General features: G+C 40.2%; 1 protein-coding gene across 2 annotated transcripts in view; it reads left to right on the top strand.

The window, feature by feature from the left end:
- Window positions 1-10,000, top strand: part of LOC115221644 (monocarboxylate transporter 9-like) — an 80,949-nt gene that overhangs the window by 15,665 nt on the left and 55,284 nt on the right. The window contains exon 1 of one of the 2 annotated variants that reach the window (XM_029791845.2): window positions 9,983-10,000. This exon is cut by the window's right edge and continues 18 nt beyond it. The exons of the other annotated variant lie outside the window; for it this stretch is intronic. The gene's annotated coding sequence lies outside the window, so the exon portion shown is untranslated. Of the gene's footprint in view, window positions 1-9,982 lie in introns of those variants that run through there. 2 annotated transcript variants of the gene reach the window in all.

The following is a 10,000-nucleotide window of genomic DNA, read 5'->3' as shown; positions in this document are numbered from 1 at the left end:
ATAAAACAAGTCTTTAACGTTTCGAGCCTACGCTCTTCAACAGAAAGATACACAGAGAGAGAAAAACACAGAAAGAAGGAGAGAAAAAAAATGCGTGCAGTAGCTAACGAATCAACAGATAGAAGAACAGAAGTTGTCTATATTGTATATACATTAATTCATAGAGAGATAGATACATACATACATACATACATACATACATACATACATACATACATACATACATACATACATACATGCATACATACCTACATACATACCTACATACATACGTACATTCATTCATAAATACGTACGTAACGTATGTACGCATGTAGGTGGATATGAATGGAGGGACAGATATAAATAATGTGTATGTGTGTGTGTTACTGAATCTCCATCTTTCTCTCCCTCTTTCTCTCCACTCTCCCTCTCTCTCTGTCTTTCTCTTTCTCCGTCTGTCTCTCTCTCTCCCACTCTCACTCTTTCTCTCGCTCTCTCACTTATATATATATATAATGTAGATTATATAGTTTATTGAAACTGAATGTTTATCTCGTGAGTATCACGCCACTTCGATTTCCATTTCTCTGCATATCTCTATACGTATACATGCACTTATTACATACTAAACTTACTGAATGTTTTACAGCACCATTAAAGGCGTTGTAAATATCCGATGCTAAAAATATTCTAATTTGGCTTGTTTTTTTCTTATTGTGTGAAAGCCAGCTTTCCAACATTTGTACGGAGTCAATTACATACATACATACATACATACATACATACATACATACATACATACATACATACATACATACATACATACATACATACATACATACATACATTTATACATATAAATATACATGCGCCTTCATGGCTCAGTGGTTAGAGCGTCAAGCTTACGATCGCGTGGTTGTGAGTTCGAATCCCGGACCGGGCTGTGTGTTGTGTCTTTGATCAAGACACTTTATTTCACGTTACTCCAGTTAAGTCAGCTGCAGAAATGAGTTGCGACGTCACTGGTGCCAAGCTGTATCGGCCTTTGCCTTTCCCATGAATAACACCGGTGGCGTGAAGAGGGGAGGCTGTATGCATTGGCGACTGCTGGTCTTCCATAAACAACCTTGCCCGGACTTGTGCCTGGGAGGGAAACTTTCTAACTGCAATCCCATGGTCAGTCATGACCGAAGGGGTCTCAGTATAATATATATATATATATATATATATATATATTATATATTATATATATATATATATATATATATATATATATATATTATAGAAACTTCCTTGGAGAAGAAGGGGAAGGAGGAGAGGAGAAGAAGAAGAAGAAGAAGAAGAAGAAGAAAATGATGCGTGCGTTCGATCATATAATAACAATTTAATAAATAAAACATATGCATACATACATACATATATGTACAAACCTACATCTATATGTATATATACATGCATATATGAGTACAGGACACCTGACATACACAACACTGGTAATTCCTCCAACTGTGATATACATTGTATGCCACCACAACGTCACGGTTTGAGAACCCACTCTTGCAGACCAGGAAGAATTGGTCTTATCAATGAACTACCAACGAAAACTCATACATACATACATGCATACATACATACATACATACATACATACATACATACATACATACATACATACATATATACATATATATACATATATATATATACTAGCTGACGTACCCAGTAATTCCCGGGAAAGCGGGGCTTATCCCTTGGTTCCCTTCTCACAATTGTTTCGTTAATCCAATAACAACAATACAAAGTATGTAGCCCTTAAACGGTTTTTGTGCATTTATAGAGAATACCAAACTGTACTGTCTTACACAGGATCTTGTTTTTAGGATTTCCCAATAAGTTATGAATACCCAAATTGGGAAGTTATGTAATAACATGAAATTAGTTACCCGATAGTAAGAATTCAAATAAAGTAGACCCGAAAAGGGCTTTAATGCGTTCTCAGAGTATATAGAACTTAGGAGGAAATACTGAACTCAAAACCTCTTAGCTGCAAAGCGAATTTCTTAACCACAAAGCCCTTATGTATGTACACGCATACACACATTTACATAATATCTGCAGAAATAATAAGTAACCGCAACTTTCACATTACGCCATCCCCAAACACAGATGCACAAACAGGGACTGTCACATGAGACAGAGTGAGACACTCACGCGCAAACACAGATGTATATATCTTGTCTACGCATGAATTCTTTACTGTATGACACACTTCCCCACCAAACACACACACACACACACACTCATCCAGGAACATTAGCAAAAGAAATTATTTGTGAGAAAAGACAACAGTAAAAGTAACTCTAGATATAATGGAAAATCAAAAACTTTAAAATGTTTTCGACAAGGAACGGCTAGCGAGGGGGAGATGCTACGATGCCGCGAAGAGAGAAAGAAATTATAGAGAATCGTTTCACAAAAACGTGTTGTGTGGGAAGGGTAACTTATACAAAAGATGAGTAAGAGGGATGAAAGACTATACTTATATGGGCGCAGTCGTGATTGAGGGGATTAAGAAGTTCGCTTTGCACCCATTGGTTTCAAGTTCACTCTAACTGCGTGGCACCTTGGGAAAGTGTCTTCTACTATAGACCCTAACCGACAAATGCCTTGTGAGTAAATTTGGTAGGCGAAAATTGTGTGTGTGTGTGTGTGTGTGTGTGTGTGTGTGTGTGTGTGTGTGTGTGTGTGTGTGCGTGCGTGCGTGCGTGCGTGCGTGTATGTGTGTGGTGCGTGTGTGTGGAGTGTTGTGTGTTGTGAGTGTGTGTGCGTGCGTGCGTGTGTGTTGTTGAGTGTGTGTGTGTGTGTGTGTGTGTGTGTGTGTGTGAATGTGTGTGTGTGTGTGTGTGTGTGTGTGTGTGTGTGTGTGTGTGTGTTTCCCCAACCGCTTGATGACTGGTGTTATGTTTATGCCCCTGCAAATTAGCAGTTCGGCTAAAAAACCGACAGGACAAGTACCAGTTCTAAGGTCGGTTTGTTTGACTAAAACCCTTTAAGGCGGTACCCATGTATGGCTGTAATCCAATAACTGGAACAAGTAAAAAGTTAAAAGATAACAAACAGTTAAGAAGTTTACAACATACGAGTGCAATGATACGAATTAAAATGTTTTACAATTCAAAATTTTACACGGAATAAATGAAGAAGTTTAAAGCAATAATTCAAGAAGATATTTATTGTTTCATTTGTTTCAGTCATTTGACTGCAGCCATGCTGGAGCACCGCCTTTTAGTCGAGCAAATCGACCCCAGGACATATTTTTTACAAGCCTAGTACTTATTCTATCTAGCCGAACCGCACGACGGGCTTCTTTCAGTTTCCGTCTATCAAATCCACTCACAAGGCTTTAGTCGGCCCGAGGCTATAGTAGAAGACACTTGCCCAAGGTCCCACGCAGTGGGACTGAACCCAGAACCATGTGGTTGGTAAGCAAGCTACTTACCCACCAAGCAAGCTACTTACCACACAGCCACTCCTAACATCCACTTGTGTTGATCGTGGTACTCCACGTTCCAATTTAAGCCTCCATTTTGCTTCCTTCTTGTGATGTATCAAGCCGGGAAATTAAAAAATCTCCTTAAGAACTCTTGTAGAACCATGTTCTCCGCAACGTTGACACATAATTACTTCCTAATGTGTATAAATATCCAGTCCCTTTTATGCTTTTAAAATGTTATTCCATTTACTTCACGGTCCGTGAAAAAAATGGAATTTATTGTGTATATCGTATAAATGCCTTAAAAGAATTTTGTTAGTTTCGCGAAAGGTTGAGAAACTCATTTCGGTTTTGGAGGAGCCTAGAAAATCCTCCTCCACTTATGCGCCTGTGTTTGATTATGGTAGGCTAGCAGCTGCCTTGTAAGCATTATATGCTAGGCTCTCATTCTTTCAACAAAATGCTCTACATTGAGAGTGCTTGTTAAAAACAACGTTTGCCAAGGATGGCGTTTCTTAATTCCTAATTATGCTGCTGTTGATAACCTTTCCATTCGATATATTCAAACTGGATGTTAATATATAGTGTTTGCTTTTTGTTTGTAGCCACTATTAATCTTTTGCACATCCCAGACCGGGCGTTGTGAGTGTTTATTGAGCGAAAACACCTAAAGCTCCACGAGGCTCCGGCAGGGGATGGTGGTGATCTCTGCTGTACTCTTTCACCACAACTTTCTCTCACTCTTACTTCCTGTTTCTGTTGTACCTGTATTTCAAGGGGCCGGCCTTGTCACTCTCTGTGTCACGCTGAATATCCCCGAGAACTACGTTAAGGGTACACATGTCTGTGGAGTGCTCAGCCACTTACACGTTAATTTCACGAGCAGGCTGTTCCGTTGATCGGATCAACCGGAACCCTCGTCGTCGTAACCGACGGAGTGCTTCCATCCAATCTTTTGCATTGCAATTAAAATAGTATTCGGGTTGTTTTTGTTTTCATAATTATTTTTGCTTGTTGCTTGTTGTGTTCTACTTTTTCTAGTTGACAAAATATGTGATTGAGAGTGTTATTGTTGATGCATTGCGTGTCGTTGAAATTGCTCTTTTCGTCTATCTCTAGGAGTAACTCTTTACTCTTTTACTCTTTTACTTGTTTCAGTCATTTGACTGCGGCCATGCTGGAGCACCGCCTTTAGTCGAGCAAATCGACCCCGGGACTTATTGTATGTATGTATTTGTAAGCCCAGTACTTATTCTATCGGTCTCTTTTGCCGAACCGCTAAGTGACGGGGACGTAAACACACCAGCATCGGTTGTCAAGCAATGCTAGGAGGACAACAACAACACACACACACACAACACACACACACACACACACACACACACACACACACACACACACAACACACACACACACACATATATATATATATAATATATATATATATAATATATATATATATATATAATATATATATATATATATACGACGAGCTTCTTTCAGTTTCCGTCTACCAAATCCACTCACAAGGCATTGGTCGGCCCGGGGCTATAGCAGAAGACACTTGCCCAAGATGCCACGCAGTTATGTTTTCTTTCAAAATTGATGTTTATTTTTTGCTGCAATTTTTTTTTTTTTAGTTTTCTTTCTTTTTCTTTACGTGTGTTTAAACTCCGTGCATTCACCTTCCTTCTAACCCTCCATAGAACGTGATGGTGAGACTTTCATTGACCACACTGACCGGCTGATATAGGGTTATGAGCTCATAACGACATTCTAGATACCAAGCGCCCGATCTTTTTGACCCAGGCAGGACTCAGAAAAATGGGTTGTGAAAATATCCGTCTGACAAACGAAGACTACATCTGCTCACCGTTAAGAAATTTCTGGAGATGTCGCAACCTCAGCGCATGTATGTGCATCATCAACCACGACACGCCCAGTCCTCCACTCAGCAGATGTTGACAGTCTGACTAGTGGAGCGCACCTCTTCCACAAAAAGGAAAGACGGAAGAGCTGACGTTTCAACTTGGTCAATCGTGAACTAGACCCATGGCACAATAACCAGACGGTAATCTAAGGAGATGATGTAAGCGTTCACTATCTTTGCCTGACATGTCAGGGATAGCTTTCTCTCGTCCCATTCCTGTGTGAGATTGGCCACCCTGTTCGCCACTTTATTTCAGTTCTTCTCCGCCTGAAAATCTGAACAAAACCAGCAATTTAACAGTTCATTCGTCCAGAGTCCTACGACACTGCTGGGACCTTTTTCTCTGGGTGCCGAGCTGCAGGCCTATTGACTTTTTGGTGGATGGGGGGGGTGAATTTTGTTCCTGTCACCGCCTCGGAGATCCTTAGAACAGTGCTGATTACCACGATGTGCTTGATGTTTTCACATTATAACAATGACGTCGTTAGCGTATGCCGACACAGCTCTTCTGTATCCTAGTTTGCGCTAGGTGCCCCTCAAGTTTTCTAGTTTCTATAGTAGGGGCTTAATAATCAGTACATAGAGAAGAGATGTCGGGGAACGACCTTGACGGACCGAACGCATGATTTTGAGTGGTTCCGATATCTATCTGAAGTTTGGTCCCAATCTAATCCCAAGTACCTGTTGTCAAGTTGGAAAGCCACCGACTTGTCTTGGTTAATGTATAGTAATAATAATTAACATAATAATCCAAAGCCAGGAATTTTGGCAGGAAGTGTCTGTCGATTAATTCGCCCCCAGTACTTGGCTGTTACTATGATTTATCGACACCTGAATGATGAAAAATAAAGTTCACTTTGGCGGAATTTGAACTCAAAAAGTAATGGGTAAATTCTACAAGGTATTTTGTCCCAAACTCCTGCAATTCTACCAATACGATAAAATATTGGTGCAGATTTAATTAGCACCAATACTTGACTCTACTTTATCTTATGAACCGTCGAGGGCGCGTGGCTTAGTGGTTAGAGTGCTGCTCTCACGATCCGTAGATCGTGGTTTCAATTCCACTGGGTGGTGTGCTGTGTTCTTCAGCAAAACAATTCATCTCGCGTTGATCTGCGATCACTTCGACATCTGACGTGTGATACACCGTGCACCTGTTCAGGGATTGTCGGTTTGATGGAAGGAGCGAACTAATGTACAGCGCAGACATTTGATTACAATAAACAAATCATTTGTGCAGGTTGTTCAGCGAGAAATTGAAGAATGTCTTTCCCGGACGACAACAGACTACCATCAATCAAATCTTATGAGCCACAGAACCTAGAATGTAAATAGAATTTCTGAGTTCGAATCACGCTGGGGTTGACTTTTCCTTTGTTTTCCAATGAAAATAATATTGAAAAAAAAAAAAAGAGCTTGGCTTATGAGCCACAGAACCTAGAATGTAAATAGAATTTCTGAGTTCGAATCACGCTGGGGTTGACTTTTCCTTTGTCTTCCAATGAAAATAATATTGAAAAAAAAAAAAAGAGCTTGGCTTGATGAACATTTTTGAAGCGATGATAATAATATTTTGTTAAAACCAGGGTGAGGAGTCGGGGTTTTGCTAACCCATTTTAGTTAAAATTTTATTTTTATTTATGCGCCCTTTTCAAGCCTAGCTAGACTCATGGACCCGGTTTCCTGGTTTCTATGGCGTATGTGTTGCCCCCAGATGGACGGGACGCCAGTCTATCGCAGCGTTACTCAAGAAACAGGAAGAAAGAGTGAGAGAAAGTTGGGGCGAAAGAGTACAACAGGAGTCGCCCCCACCCCCTGCCGGAGCCGCGTGGAGCTTTAGGTGTTTTCGCTCAATAAACACACACAACGCCCGGTCTGGGAATCGAAACCGTGATCCTCCGACCGCAAGTCCGCTTCCCTAACCACTGGGCCATTGCGCCTCCACATATAGTTAAAATAGTATGATGATAACTTTTAAAGGATTTCGGGTTGGATCTTCTTTTATTATTATTTTTTTTTTTTTCGTGAGCAAGAATATATTTTAAAGTTTGTAGAGAAGACAGTATAACTGTTTTGGTTTTTCAAATATCGCTAATAACATGCATATGATGTCTGTTGTTATAAACACATGACAGGTTTTTCTAGAACAACTAACTCATCAAAACAAGAACAGGGTAAATTTAGCAGCAATAACAACAAAAGCAACATCCACAGCAAAATCAAATGAGTCATCATCCACAACAACAATAACAACAACAAAAATAACAACAAGCAGCCAATAAACAATCAACAATCGGGACAGTACGAAGAGCTTCAAAACAGACAAATCGACGTATTATAAATAAATGCCAAATCTTCTTTACCCTATCGCCCAAAAGTTTGAGGGAGAAATGTAAGTAGAAGATAGCAAGATGATGTAAATTTAGATAATACGGGTTTAAAAAAAAAAACAGATGAAGTTCCTGGATCTTGTGGTGGAAATACTCCCCCACCCATCCCAGACGGCTCGTCGCAGGATTACTCATTTTTGCCAGCTGAGGAGACTGAAGAAACGTGAAATGAAGTGTTTTGCTCAAGAACACAACGCATCGCCCGGTCCAGAAATCGAAACCACAATCTTACGATCGTGAGTCCAACACCCTAACCACTAAGCCACGCGCCTCCACTTAGGCACTACGCTATATCTTGAAAAACATGATAGGGTAGTCACAGATTTGATCATAAGTCTGCTCTGTCAGGGCTGACCTGGGGATTAAAATGAACAATAACAACAACAACAACAACGACAACAACAACCAACGACTCGCCAACTTCATTTTGCTCATGACGCGACAGAGCAATAAAGGCAAGAGGGATAGGAGATTATAAACAGCACTGGAATAACCATTAAGCAAAATAAGCACGTGCTTAGGGCATCAAGGGAGGTGGGAGGTCACAGAAATGGTAAATGGTTTACGGCACACAAAAAATCACTTGAAACTTGCTAAAATAATATTCGAAGTGATTTATGTGATCGGAAATATAATTTCGAAGAGTTCACGGTGTCATAGTAAGGAAATAATCAAATATTTTACATTAAAAAATACAAATAAAGTGGAAGTGAACAAACATACACACATAGGCGTAGGAGTGGCTGTGTGGTAAGTAGCTTGCTTACGAACCACATGACTCCGGGTTCAGTCACACTGCGTAGCACCTTGGACAAGTGTCTTCTACTATAGCTTCAGGCCGACCAAAGCCTTTTGAGTGGATTTGGTAGACGGAAACTGAAAGAAGCCCGTCATTTATGTGTATGTGTGTGTCTGTGTTTGTCTACCCCAACATCGCTTGACAACCAATGCTGGTGTGTTTACGTCCCCGAAACTTAGCGGTTCGGCAAAAGAGACCGATAGAATAAGTACTAGGCTTATAAAGAATAAGTACTGGGGTCGATTTGCTCGACTAAAGGCGGTGCTCCAGCATGGCCACAGTCAAATGACTGAAACAAGTAAAAGAGTATATAAAAATTTATTTTATGGTTTGTTATTGTCTATATTTTGTATTACATTTTTATGGGGACATCAAAATCTTTTAAGTGCTTAGGGCTTCTATGGGTCTTAATATGGCCCTCGTTATAAGATAAAAACAAATAAAGATTAATATTAACAAACCATAAAAAAAACACGCAGCAAAAAAAAATAATAATAATTAAATAGAAAAAGAAAACTAGGAAAAAAGAAACGAATAACAATTTTATTTTTTTACTCAGAACGTAAACCCCAAAGTTTTTTCAAGTTGGGAACGAGTCTATTACATTGACCCAGTCCTCAGCTGTTATATATGTCATAGGCCCCGAAAGAAGGAAAAGCGAAGTGGACCTTGGAGTAATTTGAACCCAGAACGTAAAGACGTACGAAAGGCCGTTAATCATTTTGTCCAGCGTGCTAAAAATCTGCCTGAAGTCACGATAAACTCGAGTAACGTTGTTTTGCAAACACACACACAGCTTACACATACAGCATACACACACAAACAAACAAACAAACAAACACACACACACACACACACACACACACACACACACACACACACACACACACACACACACACTTCGGTGAGGCAGAAGTGGGAGAAACACAGGCGTATATTGACGCAGACAAGAAAGGTGGGTAGAAAGATACACAAGTGCAAAAGAGGGGAAGAATTACAAAGATACACATAAACACGAGGAAATAGAGCGAGATGGGTAAGTGAGCGAGTGAGTGAGTGAGTGAGTGGGGAAAGGGAGCAGTGCGCAGAGGAGTGAGTGAGTGAGTGGGGAAAGGGAGCAGTGTGCAGAGGAGTGAGTGAGTGAGTGGGGAAAGGGAGCAGTGTGCAGAGGAGTGAGTGAGTGAGTGGGAGAGTGGAGTGAACGAGCAAACGAGTTAAGACCAGCATAAACAAGCCACATTGTATATATATATATTTATATAATGTGGCTTGTTTATGCTGGTCTTAACTCACTTGCTTAAGCACTCCACTCTCCCACTCGCTCACATACATACATACATACATATATATTTATATATATATATATATGAGTGGTAACTTAGCGAACGATATGTACGATAGCA

The sequence above is a fragment of the Octopus sinensis genome, linkage group LG18, assembly GCF_006345805.1.
Source record: "Octopus sinensis linkage group LG18, ASM634580v1, whole genome shotgun sequence".
Lineage (NCBI taxonomy): Eukaryota > Metazoa > Mollusca > Cephalopoda > Octopoda > Octopodidae > Octopus > Octopus sinensis.
The sequence above is the reverse complement of the archived record's forward strand: the minus strand, read 5'-3'. Positions and strand labels throughout refer to the sequence as shown.